General features: G+C 37.6%; 1 long non-coding RNA gene across 1 annotated transcript in view; it reads right to left on the minus strand.

Annotated features, from left to right (window-relative positions):
- Positions 1 to 5,394: 5,394 nt before the first annotated feature.
- LOC139080184 (uncharacterized) overlaps positions 5,395 to 16,939 on the minus strand; it is a 70,516-nt gene continuing 58,971 nt past the window's right edge. The window contains exons 3-6 of the long non-coding RNA XR_011534464.1: positions 12,119 to 12,227; positions 8,142 to 8,255; positions 7,386 to 7,556; positions 5,395 to 6,624 (exon numbers count right to left, since the gene is read on the minus strand). This is a non-coding gene — a long non-coding RNA (uncharacterized lncRNA). The remainder of the gene's footprint in view (positions 6,625 to 7,385; positions 7,557 to 8,141; positions 8,256 to 12,118; positions 12,228 to 16,939) is intronic.

The following is a 16,939-nucleotide window of genomic DNA, read 5'->3' on the forward strand; positions in this document are numbered from 1 at the left end:
TACAACTGATCTTAGGTCCTTCATCATGAATTCAGACTCTGGAGTTAGATATTCTGAGATCAGATCCCAGTTCTAGGACTTAAGATCTTGTGGTTTTGGCAAGTCACTGGATGTCTCGAAGCCTTGGTTTACATATCTATAAAATGAGGACTAAGACCACCTACCTGATAGATCTGTTGTGGGAATTAAATTAGGGAATGCCCAAGAAGCCCTCAGTATAATGCCTGGCACTTAAATGTTCAACAGCTGTCATCTCTTAAAGTGAGTCTTTTCTGTTTGCTAGCTTCCAGGTAGGAAATCACATGAAATGTCCTACTTCAGGGATCCATATCATAGATTAACCAGTTTCTCATGACTCACCTTCACCCACTCAATGAACAGAAATACGTATCATCACAGGACTATTTGACCTGGTTTTGTTCACCCTGTCCTCATTATCCCTCACAGAGCTTGACCCATGGTAGGCATGTAATGAGTATTTACTGGTGCCGTAGTTTGGGTAACCGCGCAGCTGCTCTGGTCTGGTGGGTGGTGGCAATAATGCAGCTGGTCCCACTCTGGCTGAGGGGTGGAATGTGTTGTTTTAACTTGTTGCACATTTTCCTTTTTACTGCCTGGAACTTTGACCATGCCTACGTGTTCCCCTCAGTCTTCCCACCTGAGCCAACCCACCCACGTACCTCCGTTATCCATTAACAAACTCTCTTATTTCCTTCAATATCGTGTTTCAAATATGGTCTTAGCATAACCAGAGCAAGTGGGCTTCAACCATTGCTGGAAAACATTTTTATAACTACAAAATAATTCCTGATCTTTCATTTCTTTCTCACCTTTCAAACCAGAGATCTTTACTTGCAGGTGACAAAATTTTACAATTGCATTTTTTCTGCAATTTCTATAGTGAAGGAAAAGAGCTGACATTTCTGAGTACCAGAAATGAGGCAGCATTGCACTAGGTGTTTTAACATAAATTACGAAATTTAGTACTCCTACTAACCTGAGGGATGGAGCAAGTATTAATATTTTTATTTTATAATCCAGGAAACTGTGGTTCAGAGAACCTAAATAAATTGTACAAGGTCACAAACTACTAAGAGCCCAGCCTGGGGTCCCCACAGAGTTCTACAAGGTTCCAAAGTCAGGCTTTTCCACCCAATTCTCTGCCTCCGCTCTATTGTACGCTTTTGATTATTTTCATCACATACTCTAGTCATCTTAAAGCACAGGTCAAATGTTGCACATTCTTTTATGCCCAATGTTTCTGACTTTGTTAAAAATGTTTCTCTTTTTTCGAGTGCAGAGGTTTCACCAGTATTTTAGAAGTAAAATGAATCTCACAAGTCCTCAGGGAGAAACTGCAGTATAAAGTGTAAGAGCACAGCATTTGGAATCAGACAGACATGATTATCAGCCGTGTATTCTCGGGAAACGTACTTCATCTTTCTGAGCCTCAGCTTCTTCGTCTGTAAAATGGGGATTTTAATACCTAACTCAGGGTGGGTTTTGAGATGAAGAGAGGTAATTCCCATAGAGCACTCTGCACGAGATTCTAACAGTATGCTCCTCTCAAGACCCAGGGTTCTGACCCAAGCACTGCATGGCTAGGTTGAGCCATTCTTGAAACACACATGGTCCTCCTGTCTCAACTCCTCAAAGTAATGAAATAGGTACAGTGTGGTGTGAAGACAAGAGAAAAAGTACCCATTCCAAAAGGGTGAGTTTTGGTGCCTAAGTTTTTCAGTAGCTTCTGGATTGCAGATGCCTTCAAAAACTTGAACTTTGTACTTACAAATGTACAAAGACTTGATGCAAAGTGGAAACAATTATCTATAAACATTCTAGCAATCTATGAGGCCAACTAGTTTTACCCAGTTCTAGTTTTCTTCATGCGCCAGCTAATAGAAATGAATATGAGCTCTGCACTAGTTTATCTACTTTATGTCTGTATAGATGTTTGACTTTTAAAATCACAAATGTCAGTAGAAAAATTTCTTGTCTCTTCCATAATAAACAGCAAAGTGCTTCTACAACTCCAATGAAGAGCTATTTTTGAGCAAAGATAAATAAAACAACCTTCTTTATTTAGCATTTGTCTATAGCAAGATAAGAGAGAGAAAAAGAGAGAGCATGCACATTTTTTTTTAAAACAGTCTATCCATTTATCATGAATTTCTTTCTCTCAGCCACTTTATAGGTCCTAAATTTGGAGGCACAGAGTTTAGACAAAAAACAAATTTTTCTACAAAAAAGACTATACCGTCTCCTATTTGTCTAACTTTGGAAGAAGATGAAAATCTCTTAGCAGGTGATACCCACAGGCTGAGTACATGTGGTTCGGGCTTTTAGAAGTGGCTTAAACTTCTTGCGCAAATGAAACTGATTCTCTGGAATGTGCCTCTCTCTTAGCCACACATCCTGGCTTGGGAAACTCCTACTCAGCTTTCAAAACACAGCTGAAATATCACCTCCTCTTTGGCTCTTCGGTGGACCATGCGGTAGATCAACTTCCAGGACAGTTGCTTGATGGGTCCCCAGCCTCCCATAGCATCTAATGCAGCTCCTCTCACGCTCCCTGCCATTCCTAGTGGATGGTGAGCTATTTGAAGGCAGCCATTCTATTCAGTCCTTGTTCCCAGCAAATAGCCCAGGCATTGGAATATGCTTGTTTTATATACTTCACTGAAGGAATAATTGAAATATTCACTGATCTAGTTATCTTCTGTTTTAGCTTTTTGTTCTTTATTTTAGTTATTGGTTATTTCAGTTATTTGCTCATGATTCTGCTATTTGGGCAGGGCTTGGTGGGGCAGCTCTTTCTGTCTCGTGATTTGGCTAGGACAGCTTTGCTAGGGCTGGAAGATCCCAGGTGGCCTCAGCTGAAACAGAATAAAAGGTGGAGGTCTAGGTGGTTCTCTTTCTCTCACATCCTCTGGGGCTTCTCTCCATGTGGCCTCTCTTTAGTGGAGGAATTGATTTGTTACACGGAGGCTCAGGATTCAAGAGGGTGACAGTGGAAGATGCCAGCCTTCTTAAAGTCAAAACTCTCACTTTTATCTCCATTCTACTGTTCAGACAAGTCATAAGGCCAGACCAGATTCAAGGGGAGAGGGAAATCAATTGAGAAGGAATGGAAGGAATTGTTGGTGACCATTTTTGCAGACAATACACCACATTCTACGCTTGCTACCTCAGACCTAAGAGCTCTGCTGAGGACTAGAAGCTACTCTCTTGTCCCTAAATTATCTCTTTGTTATATACTGAATTCTTGCGGAAAACTTTAGAAATCCTATTTTGCATTAGCTTTTTTTCTTTGTGTGTGTGTGTTATTGTGGTTATTTGAATTTTCTCTGAAAATCTCCTGTAACAAGATTTCCAGGTTAAGCTTGTTTCTGAGAAGAGAAAATAATAACTGACTTGATTTTATGAGTATTCTCTTACACGTATATCCTCAGACTTTTGGCAGTAGTCAGATTGTGAGAAGTCATATAAAATAAAGTATTCTTTAAATTGGGGTCCAAAATGAAGGTTCTCTTTAAAAGTAAAAGGAGCATCTATAATACTAATTATAGGTACGACATCATATTCACCTATATTTCATTTTTGCCATTATATACACTGTCTTTTCCTCCCAAAGTAGTTATGATACCCTTTTCTTTTAAAGAAAAGTTATTTTGTAATTTCCTTTTTTTAACAAAATGCAAGCTACATAAAAATTAAGATGAAAGATAAAAGAAAACAATTGCACAATTACTCAAGTGCCACCTTAAGCTATTTGTTTTCCAAAGCTTGTTAAAAAGATGATTTCTTTAAAAGTAGAGGAAACTACAGGGTACATATAGTATTAGGGTTGGAAGAGAAAGGCCCCATCATCATCTTGCCCAACATCTTCATTCTGTTGATGAGGGATGACTCTGGAAGTTACATAATGCAATATATGAAAAGTCAAGAAAAACTATTACTTAGAGAAATGTGTTAAGATGAAAAGTCACAGAAACCCATCTTTGAAGTGTTATTTAACTTTGCATGTTACCAGTACCCTGGAGAAAAATGGGAAGATACATATATGAAGGCAATTAAAATCCTTGTAGTTAAATAAATACCTTTAGCAAGAGAGCCTTAAAATTCTGGTTCCCTTTACCCTTGAATAATAGCTAGATAAGGAGTCACTGTTTTAAATGCAAATTTTAATTTGGAAATGTTCACAATTTGTAAAAGTTACTCCATATTTGAAACCTAGAATGCCATTTGTTGATTTCAAACATACTGTTCATGTACACAACAGAACATGTATGCGTGTGTAACTGGCCACTCACTAGCTTCATACAGAACTTACTCTTTGATTCATTCACTCAACAAATGCTTATTGAGTTCCACTGATGTACCCAGTAACATTCTAGTCACTGGGGATACAGCAGTGAACAAAATAGATAGTCCCCTTGCTTGTATTGAGAATTTATATTCTAATGGGAGGCTTAGTATTTCTTACTTTGGAACGAAGCCTGAGTGAATGCTAAATATTCAATAACTTTACCATCTCTAAGGGTTGGTGCTGTGGAATAGGAAAATACTTAACCACTTTGTGAATTTGTCTTATACTTTCCTCATCAAACTATAACACTTCTAATTTACTAGCACTTTCTTTTCAAGGAACCAACGTTACAAAAATTTCATTAGACTAATTATAAATGTTGTTATCATCAATATTTATCATTAGTCCAGCAGAATTAATCCTAATATTAGAATGGTATAGAGAATTTTAGCATAGCACAGGAAAGAACTTGCAAACTCGTGTTGGGCATCTCTGCCCCCTTTCTAAAAATATATTCATTCTTCAGGTTTCCCTCAGTAGTTTACTTATACTTTTATCACAACATTCATTCATTCAATTGTTGTCTGTGTATCTGTATTCATCATTAGATAGTGGTCTCTTCGAAAGTAGGACTATGCCCTATTCACTCCTTTATATCCATAACATCAACCTAAGTCATTCAGCAAATGTTTAAACAGTTGATATCTTATTTAAGAAATGATTCTATCAAAGATCATTGCACCTTGCAAATGCCTTGTGAGGCAGATAGTGTAGGTATAATTTGCATTTTATAGACAAGAACCTGAAATCACTGGAGGTTATTTATTATATGCTCAAAGCCACAGTGGAAGCGTTCTTGGACAAAGAACTTGAATTTACATCCTATGACTCCAAGTCCAGTGTTCTTTCTCTGAAACCACGTTACTTCACTGCATACATCTGTATATCTCATTGTCAGGGGTGTGTTTTTGTCACCACTCCCCATATTCCTATTTTTGTTTTCTTGCATCTCTTCTACTTGCTTAACCTTGAATGGACTCTTTAGCCTTTACCCTGATTCAGTAGCCATAGAGGAAGGGAGGCTAGAGGAGATAAATTGCTCTATTATTCTTCTTTAAATGTTAGTCACCAGTTTTTCTTTGGCTTGCAAACCTTTGATAAGTCTTAGGCAGTAGAGTCCCCTAAAAGAGTTCCAAGGTGAAGATTGTCTTATTCTAGCTTGAGCTTTGTGATATTTTTCATTATGTAATGACTGAGTAATTTTGAGTGAGGGGAGAGCACACTTAGAAGATCACAAAGCTGGCAACACGGACGAAGAGAAGAAAAGTTATAGGGATATTAATTAGGGGACAATTATAAGACAGGAACAAATAAACACAAGTTCTGACATGCTACATTGACTTACATTAAAAAGTGCAGAGAAAAAGGTAATCAAGAAGGAGGGAGATTGAGAAAAAACAGTGCACATGAGATAAGGAGATTTTTAGTTTTCATGGAGTAAGATCGAAGTGTAGTTCTTAGACCATCTCAGGTTCTGGTTGTCAAATCATGGTGGCATCCAAATATCTGATTTACCGACTCAAACTCTTGGAGTGGGGCCCAAGAAGACGCACTGTGTCTTCAGGTGATTCTCATATACACTAAAGTGTGAGAACCAATAGACAAAAGCATTTTTTGAAATATTATGTGCATATAAACTACCTGGGGATCTTGTTAATATACAGATTCTGATTCAACGGGTCTAGAGTGGGACCTGAACGTGTGAGTTTTTAACACGCTCCCAGGTGATGCCAATGCTACTGGTCTATGGACCACAATTTGAGTAGCAAGTTATTAGATATTGTGGTAGCTGCTGTGATATGTGTGCTATGGAAGGTGAGATGGAAAAAGTGGATTTTAAGAAGTTTCACTGTGATTTATAACAGAATTCTCCTTTGGCAGCTCATCAGGAAAATTTGATAGAGACTTCAAATACTTTTCAATGTTTTTGTGGGTGGGACTCTCCTTTGGACTGGCCAAGAGGCAGCTTGGTTCTATGCAATTTCAGTTGCAAAATTCTGGGTGTGAGACCAAGGAACTCCATGTCTTTCTGATGAAGCCTTCTGCCCTGCCTTTTCTTGCTTCAAATAGTTTGGAAAAAAATGTAAATGGATTTTTTGTGTAGCTCATCATCCAGGCTAGTTTTTTAATGCTCATATGTTTTATTCCTGCCAATTAAGAGCAACAGCTGTCTTGCAGGGATGGTGGTCGTTAGGAAGTGACACAGCTGTAGGATTTAGATGAGATAACAGTTGTACAGCCAAGATCAGGCATCGCTGGAATGCAAAATGCCATAAGCCTGATTTATACCACATATCTAAGGAGGAAAAACTTAAACTAAAATCAACTAAAATAACAACTCACCCAATAGGGAAAACAAAACAAAATATCAACCCAGAGATGTTTAGCCCCAAAGTCAAGTTTTCTCAGACTATTTTAAAAACAAGATTAGGACTAAAAATTGACCTAGAGAGATTCCAATTATCTCAGTTGTCTACAGTGCCTGGAGTTATGAATTTGTGTATAAGATTTAAATATTTATGCAAAATCCACCCTCTTCTTGCTCAATACAATTTGACGTTTTCAAATCCCTAGGCCATATTGTGTGACAAGGAGGATGAACTTGCTGAACACAAAAACAACGGTCAGTGACTAATATTTGGAAAGTGGTATTATCATAGTAAAAACATTACTTAACCAATGTAATAACTCAGCAACTCAATGGACTCTATATCGTTATTTTCTTCTTTTTTAACGTGAGGGTGGAACCATCATTGTACTTGGCATATTTCAAAAGGAATATAACGGTAATAATACAATTAATCATTACAATTAAATTCTGCTACCTAATGTTCCCTATACACGTCCCAAGATTTTTCAGACTTCTGCATCTGTCTTAATGCTCTTCCTCTTGGAATACATCCTTTTTCTCATCCCAGAACACCTAAATTCTACTCATCTTTTACAAACCATATCACATACAAATTCTCCATAAAGTCTTTTAGAATCCTCTCAACTGAAATTAATATATTCCTACCTTGAATTCCCATCACAGTTTAGCTGTCCATGTCTTATGCCACCTATATATTTCTTTTTGGAATTACAGTTACTTAAGCCCATGGTTTATCTTCTTTAATCCATAAATCCTTTGAAGCCAAGATCCATGTCTGCCTTGTGTTGGAACCTATTTTGTTCTATTGAATAAGGGCTGAATAAGAAAAAGAGTGTTGGTTGAGCAAACTCCCTTTGAGGTTCTGGGAGGGGAGCACACTTATGAATTCAGTTTTGATCATAGAAAAGGGACTGTAATTTAAGATAGATGCACAAGAAAGGGGGACAGAAGATGGGAAATCTTGCCCAGTCAGGAAGATCAGATAAATTAACCCAGACCATGAATGGGCTGACTGTTGTTGTAGTCTGGTCATATGCATGGGCTGGATGCTAAGCTTATTACTTCAGAGTTACTTAAATTTCTTAAGGGAGGGCACTGGGAGAAAATATTGCACAAAATGTTGGGGTTATACATGGAGGCACAGTATTTGTATTGTTACTGTTCCTGTGCCAATGCATAGTACCTATATTGCTAGTGCCAATTTTGCCAGGTTTGTTTGTCATTTGGCTGATCTTGAAATAGTCTAGTACATGTCTTTAGTAGGAATAGAAGTCATCTAGCTAGAATAGGTTGTTGCCACTCACCAAATGTAACACACACATTGTAGTTATAATACAATGTACAATATGCTAAGGGATATAAAGAATTAGTATGTGATTTAAGAGAGTAAAAAAGGAGTACCTTTGGCTGTGATGATGAAAGGGAACTCCATTCATTCATTCATTCATTCATTCATTTAGTAGATAGTATTTGAGTTCCTGTATTTTAAGTCCTTTCCCTCTTGGAGTTTATGGTCTGGTTGGGAAAATATATATTAATCGATATAATCACAAAATAACTGTAAAACCACATCTATGATAATAATTTATGACATTATTGATGTACAGTATTTGACATATTATCTAGGACCTACTGAGAAAATGTTTAATAAATATCAGCTCTTCTAATGATTCATTTTTTATCTAAAGGAAATAGTGTTACAAAAGGTGTTCAAGCATGGAAATGAGAATGATCGGAGATATGTTTTCTAATGCTTAATCAGGAATTAATTTATCAGACTTGGAGCAGAAAGTGACCTGAATTGGAGAATTTCTCCCCTTTCAAATCCATACTACACATATCACAAACTAGGGCATCTGTAATGGGAAGGGAGAGGTGGAAACATGTGTTAGACATGTACGGAAGCAGAGCTGACGTAGAATAACTAATCTGAAAGAGTGCAAAGGGATACAGAGATTTGGAGGATGGGAGGCCATGAAGATGGTGGTGATGTTGAAATAACTTGGGCACTTTTCACTAGGAGCAGGTTCATGAGGGGGATGATGGAGTACATTTGGACTCATTGAAGTTGAGATGTTGAGATTCCCGGTGGAGGCTTTCAGAAAGTGGGTTATTTTGGGGAGCCACTTGCGTAGAGTTATATTTAAAAGTCTTGGGGTCTATGAAATTACCTTTGAAGGACCACAGAAGAAAGGCAAGGAAAATTTAGGGATTCTTTTGGGGAGGAAAAAATGTCTGAGGAAGAGAAAGGAGTCCAGAAAGGTAGAACCATGAATGTGCAGGGTTCATGCAGCCATGGAAGACAAGGATTCTAAAGGACAGCAGTTTCAAATTACTGGGAAAGCTTGATGTGAATGACAGCTGAGAGGGCTGTTGGATTTGGCCGTAGGAGATCATTGACAACCATCACAAAGACAACTGTAAAAAGTTGTATGGGGATGGCCAGGTTATCAGAGCCTGAGAAATACTCAGGATCTGGAAGGCAGTAAGCATGGACTTCTCTGAAGAGAAGTCGGGTGGCAAAATTAAAGAGCAAGGCAACAAAATCATTCAGGCTGAGGGAGTAGTAAAAGCGAAGCAAAGTTTTCTTAGAATGTAGGAGAGCTGAGCTAGGATCTGCATTGAAGGCCTGCAGGTGTTTTGCATGCTTTGGTTCTAGTCTTTGGCTAGATTAAATAATCTGAATTGGTGAGTTAACGAGATGAAATTGGAGCAGATACATTCTAATACGAACTGAAGCTGGTGCTATTCCGATTGGTTGTAGAAAATGATATAGTTACACTTCTAAGTTATCAAAACTGGCTGTAGAAAGGCAGACCTGTAGTGGTGGCTGTAGACCTGGCTATAGACATCTAGTGGTGGTCCATTCTACCTGCTAGTGATGGTACACCTTGGCCAGAAATGTAATGCTCATGCTGGGCTCCTGGCAGTGGTAGTGAACAGAATAATAAAGAATTTTAATATTACACTGGCATTCTAGAGTGTCAATCTGATTATATCGCTATGAATGAACCCACAGATATGTGCCTTTCTAATTTTGATATGATGACATGAGAATTACTGACTCCCACTTCCGGTTGGAGCTGAAAGCAATATTCTCCAAGGCTGGGAGGATGTGTATTACATATGAGTGAATGTATGTGTGTAGTTATATATAAATATATATACACACATATAATAGCTACTAGTTATTGAATGCTACTGGATTGAAGGCATGATAAAGGATGGCTTAGAAATATCATCTATAATCATCATCTCTGACTTACAAGATAGAGAACATTATCCTGCTTTTATAAATGAAGAAACTGGAATTTTAGAAGTTAAGTACATCGTCCAAAGTCACATAGCTAATGGGGAATTGCAGATGGGATGCAAACCCAGATCTGCCCTTCGCACTCTTTCACCTTTTTGGATGTATAAACAGGGGACAGACATAGGGATGGGGTATATTTTATAAGGGAGATGAGAAAGCTATTATTGGAAATTGTGTCCTGAATTGCATTGAATTCATGGAGCGACCTAGTTTTTCTTCATCTTTTATGGAACTTGTTGTTGCAGAAAGTTGATGTGGAAGAGACCTGAGGGAACTTCATGTCTGGAAACTGAGGCTAGAGATTTGTTCAACATCACCCAGACTGTTCATGGCTGAGTCCAGACCACAACAGGTCTGCCTTCAGGTCCTCAGTCTACTCTCCTGGATCTACCTTAAAATATAGGAAGAAACGCAAATTTGTAGATTTCTCAGTGATTTGCTTCCATCATTGAAAGGCTTCCTAGCATTCTGGGCAGAATCTCCTTGTAAACTTCAGTTGCCTTGAACTCATGTGGATTTTATTATGCTAAAGAGTTTTCTCAGTAGATTTCTGCCTATTATGTTTTGACTGATATTTCATTTTTCTTTTACAAACTGCACAATATAAGGGCTCTAAGGTGTATGGTGTAAAGGTAGTTATTACAATAAACAATGATGGCATGTCAAAGAGATTTATATTGGCAATTTAATTGGAAATGCTATTAGCATAAAACATTCCTCTTGATATGGGTTTTATGTTCCCCTTAAATAAGAGAGAGTAAACTTCTACACATTATTGTCAGCATCATACAAATTATAATAGATACTGCAATTTTTTATGCATGTTATTTTATTTAGGTAGCACTAGTGGTGATAATCCTTAGGGTAGTTTATGTTTATCTAGAATAAAGTCTCAAAGCTTCTCAAAAAAGTTTCGGCTCCTTCTGAAAAGTGGCATTGGTCTGCTATTATATAAGGCACGATTGCTCCTTTCATTGTGGCTAAACTTTAGAAATAGATGCTGCAGAGATAAAATACCACCTGGGATATTTCTCCCTTAAAGCAGGACAGTAATTGTAACAGTCTTGGTGCTTTTGTAGGTTTATTTTAAACATTCCTAAAAAAAGTAGGGTTTGTAATTTTCCTTCAGATTACAAGCTGACATTTGAAAAAAAAAAAAAAGTAGCAGGAATGCAGCACTTCTGTGTGGTGGCAGCTGATAATTACCATAGTGTGAGTGGGGCTAGATATAACCCAGGCATTTTAAGAAACATGGCTGATTACAGTGCTTTCAGAGTTCTAACTCCATTTGAGAATTTTGCTTTGTTAGGCAAATTGAACTGTCTTGCTTCACCCATCTCCTCTCACTTCCTTCTGCTTTCCAACCAAGAGCCACCTTTCTGTCTTCAATTGCAAGGCTGTTCCCGGGAACAGCTACGTACAAAACTCAAAAATGAAATGTAGAAAATCTTCTAAAGGAAATCGTATGAAACGGATTCTCACCATGTGTAATGCTTCTGGATAGGCCCACTCTGCAATCACATTTTGTATCATTTAAGATGTTTACAGATTTTTTTTTTTTAAGAGAAAGTAAAGAAATTGTTTTGTGGCTAATGTCAAAATAAGAAAATGCCACACTGGCTGGGCTGGGATATGTGCACACCCAGGGAACTTAGAGGGAGCTGTTAATCCAACTGTATGGGAAGAAGTGAGAGAAGGATGGTTCCCCATGAAGGGAAAATTGGAAGACTTCAAACACGTATTTTCAAGCACAGGCCTTAGACATACATAGTTTACTCTTTAAATTAATTGTACAGTTTAGTTGCCCAGTTCTGATGGCTGGTACAAAAACAAATGTGTGCATGGTGTGTATGTGGGTATACCTATGAGACAGAGAGAAAGAGAGAAAGACACATACTCACACACTTAAAGAGACGTTTCTGAGCACCTTTGGTCTGAAAATCAGTTGAAGATTCAAATTCACAAGAATGCAGGTTATAGTAACTGCTATTGCAGTGGAAGACTATTATTCAAGAATCATATTTTACATCACACATAAGAGTTATTATTTGTTCTAAGTAATTACCTATTTCTAGGAGTTGAGCCCAAGAAATGCTCCAAACCTCTCCTTCTGAGGATGTCTGAAAACACTTGCAATCTGGGACAAATCCAGGTTATTTGAAGTCCAAGGTCCTCTTAAAGAAAAAGAGTATCAAATTATGAACAGAAAGTTAGATCAGTCACCTTGGAAAGAGCCTTGAGGGGCACTGAAGTTGAACTTCATTAGTGTCACGGTAAACCATCTCCACTTGGGAAATGGTCTAGTTTATACAAGACCAAGGTGGAAACACACCCACATTTGATGATCCAGTGTTCCTTTCAGGGTCACCATAATATTCAGGGCAGAGTCTCCCTTGCCTTTATTGGCCACTTTCCTTCAAAGACAATCTTTTATCCCACCATGTCTGCCTCTATTAATTTCTACCCTCTCTCCTACCTAACTCATATAGATGGGACCCTGCTTCGTACCTCTATATCTGCTTCTCGAACCCTACATCTTCAATAAATTTACATTGTCCTGTGTTAATATAGCATTACCTTAGTGTTGTGGGCTGAACTGTGTCTCCCTAAATTCATATGTTGAAGCCATAACCCTCAACACTTCAGAATGTAATCGTATTTGGAGATAGGACGTTTAAGAGGGTGACTAAGTTAAAATGAGGCTGTTAGGGTGGGCCTAATCCACTTTGTCTGGTGAATTTATAAGAAGAGAAAATTTGGACACATTAAAGTGACACAAGGGGTGCACATGCAGAGAGGGATGACCATGTGAAGAGGCAGCAAGAAGGCGGTCATCTCCAAACCAAAACGAGAGGGCTCACAGGAAACCAACCTTACCAGCACCTTGATCTTAGACTTCTATCCTCCAGGTCTGTGAGAAAATGCATTTCTGTAGTTCAAGCTACCTCATCTGTGGTATTTTGTTACGGTAGCCTTAGCAGATTAATGTAGCTAGCTAGAATTTATCAAATAAACTGTCACTAACATCCTCCTTACCTCAATATGCTTAATAACACAGCAGAAGCTAAGTGACTATAGGCGCATCAAATATATTGGTCGAATGAAAGAACAAATGCTTGCATGCATGCCTGTATGCAATCAGAGCAGAGTTCAACGTGAATTTATGATGAAAAAGCATTCTCCTACTTTCTTCCTTAGGACAATGCCAACTAAAAGGAAAGAGTGTAGTGGCACAGGAAATCTATGTTTTAGAAGGTCTTGGTGATGACCAAATATATATGTTTTCATTGATTCCTTAAATGGCAGGAATTTAGAGAAATAAGAAGAGTCCAAAGCATTGAAATCATGACAGACATTCTTTTTCTGATGAAAGTAGCATCTACAAGCTTCAAGGCATACTTTTTACACGGTATTGTCCAGTGACCTGGCTATTTACCACAGGCCTCAGAGGTTGCTGTCTGAAATTATGAAAACTCCTTGAATGTAACAACCTACATGTAGGATCTTTATGAAGAAACTCTAGGAAAACTGGTTTAAGCAACCTACATCGCATGGGACATGGGACTAATCTGTGTCAGGAAGCCAATTTATTAATTGTAATCAGTTATAAATTACTATCCCTGTGAGTATGACAATTCAGGAGAAGTAATTTTGGTGTATGTGCTTCTTTGGTGAAAGCATGTTAGGAGTAAAGGGAAATAGTTGTTCTTAAGCAAGAGTTCTGTCTAGCCAGAGGTGCCTTCTGATGAATTGGTCTTCTATTTTCGAGAGAAATTTCATTTGTATTTGGAAACTGTTCATCCATTCATCTATTGTGCGATTTACTCATTTTATAAGTATTATTTACTGAGCCTCTACTATGGGCCAAACATTGTGCTAGGCATTAGAAATACGATGATGAACAACACTGCCATTATCGCTGTGCCTATAGAACTTCTATTTTAATTGTCATAGCTTAACTAGTAAATTGCATTTACTTTTCCCATTGATTAACAACCTTTCTCTTTCCTTTGACTCAGGAGTCCTGCTCGTTACTTTCTGTAGTGCTTATTTCTATAAATGTTTATCAAAATATTGTATACATCTAATAAAACCCTTTTTGGAAGAATAGTTCAAGTTTTCCATAAAAGCTTAAGGCATTCCAAATTCAAGACCTTGTGGCCCATACTCTAAAGCCCTGGGCATCATAACACAAATCAAAGTGACAGAAAAATGAATCTGAAATCTATCTTCGAATAAACACATTTATTTCATAGTTGGTCAAGGCACAATTAAATATTGAGATCTATGTATTTTTCCCCTCATGTTGGAAGGAGTCTACTGGACTAACTCTCTAAAAGCAGAAAAAATTCTAAGCTCTAGGGGTTTCCATGATCAATATTTGAACTTATGCTTTATCTTTCTATTTACATCAAATTAAGTGAAATTTGTGCTTGCCTAAACTCTATGCATCTATGTCAAAGACACCTTTTCTCTTCTCATGACTTCCTTGCCAACTAGTGACTAAGATTACCAAGATTGAATTTACTAAGATTGAATTATCTGACTTTGACCAGTCACAGTCCTACTTCTTGATATTCACACACATATAAAATCATTGGCTAGTCTATGATATTAGAAGAAAAGAAAAGAACACATCTAATTTCAAGGCACTTCATATCTTCTGGGTTGAGTCTATAGATTTTTGTCCAAGGAGTGAGCTTGTAAAAGAACTGCCTGAGGTGGAAATGTATGAAGGCAAAGATCTACAGAAGCAGCGCTTTATCTAACCACATCACCTCTCAGAAGCCATGACCTCTGTGAATTGGATAAAGTGGGCTGTATGGCAGAATAGCCTGAAGGGTACAAAAACTAGACATCTGAAGAGACTTTCTTGTTTCAAGGATATACCTAACCTACTTTAAAAATATTCCTTTAATGGGGAGTTTAAAGGAAGTTCCTTCCTATTATGAGGTCAATGATTCCCTAGTTACATCTTCCCTTTGTCATTTTTGGTGACTTAAAATGGAATATTGTGTTATTGTCTCTAAAAAGAAGCTTTTTCCTTTGGTTTGCAAATAAATTAAATATTTCAAGAAGGCCAATTCCCTGCTTTTAAATACTACCTACATATAATTTCTTATTAGAGGCTGAACTAAGATTTAAAAATGCTACCATGATGCACATAAATACTATCGGCAAAGCTTTTATGGTTACTGATGACACTATAAAAATACACCTTCATTTTAAGAACTCTAGAAGATTGTACATCTGCATAGCTTCAGAGTTCCCTGCTTTGTGGGGGAAGAACTGATGGGGAGGATGAGATCATTATCTACTTCTATCCTGGTTTAAATTTGTGAGAAGACTGATTAGAAGGACTTTTCCTCACTGTAGTTTTACTATACACGGTTTTATTACCATCATAAGTTCATTAGACACACAACTGTCCTTGTAAAGGAATTTTCAAAATAATCATTGTTTAATCATATATATTTGCTGCAATGTACCTCTCTTCAAACACTTAGGGGATAAACATTTTATATTGGTTTTAAATTTTATTGGTTAAATAGCCATGGAAGACATGCACAGATAAAATCATTTCGAGGGCCTTTGGTCTCTTGATTTTTAAAGTGTTTTAATCACATGGTTGGAAGAGCCCTAGCCCAGGGAATTGTGGAACTGGGTTCTACATTTCACCCGGGCTACTTGCTTGCTGCATGGTGTGATTATGACCAAGCCACTGGACTTCTCAGAACCTTAGTCTCCTGTCTGCAAAACGAGAACATGGCACTTCTGTCTTTGCTCTTGAAACTCATCCAAATCTACAAGTCTATGACTTTCTTTGAGAGAGTACTAAGACACACAATTGCATACCATATGTGATTTTATTTCTCCTTCAGCACAATGAAGCACCTTCTGGACAGTGATTTTGCTGCATTAGTTTCTGAGGATTTTTAGTACTTTCATAGGGTATAATCAGAGTTTCAGAAGGTTCCATACATCTATGCTGAAAGAGATTAGGCTCAAGAGGACATAGTCTTTGCCTCATCATCCTTTACTGATTTAGCTTACTGAAATGCAAAAGAATGAGCTTCCATGCAGATTTATGTGAAACCATCTATGGAGGGACGGAAATTCATTCAAAATTTGATCATACTTAGTCTCAACCTTAATCTAGCTCTTGAGGGTGGGGCAGAGAGCAGCACTGCTTGGTTTTAATCTATCTATTTGCTTCTACCTGTCTTTATAAACAAAATTCAACATACTACTTATGAGAACATTTGAATACTGCACTTAAGATGATTATTTCCCTCTATTTGTTTATGCATTTTGTGCTATTTCTAGGTACTTAAAATATATCCATTAAAAAAACAGCAATAGCAAAGATCATTTCCTTGGAGTTTATATTCTAGTGAGGAAGCAGGGGAGGCTGACAATTAATAGGTGTAAGAAAAATTAAATAATGTAGTACGTAATCCTATATCACATATAATATAGTATGGGACAAATGCAATGGGAAAAACAAGAAAAAGAAAAAAGTAGAAGAGGATTAAGGGGATTAGGGTGCTGGGGAGGTACTTTGTAATTTTAAGTAGGTTTTGCAGGTAGGTTGCATAGAGATGACGTTTGAACTTGAAATAAGCAAGAGAGTGAGCTATGTAGGTATTTAGAGGAAAAATGTCCCAAACAGAGGGAACAGGAAATTTAAAAACTCTTAAGTTGCACAGTGCCTGGAGTGTCAAGATATGTCAAGGAGGCTTGAGCAACTATGGCAGAAGGAACAAAGAAGAGGCAAGGGGAAGATCATGCAGGGCATTAGCTGAACGTTTCCCATTTGCTTCTCCAGATCTGTTCTTTTCTCCTCTTCACCCTGTTTGGTGTGCCAGAAGGCAGACATGGATGG

Source organism: Equus przewalskii, chromosome 29 (genome assembly GCF_037783145.1).
Source record: "Equus przewalskii isolate Varuska chromosome 29, EquPr2, whole genome shotgun sequence".
NCBI lineage: Eukaryota > Metazoa > Chordata > Mammalia > Perissodactyla > Equidae > Equus > Equus przewalskii.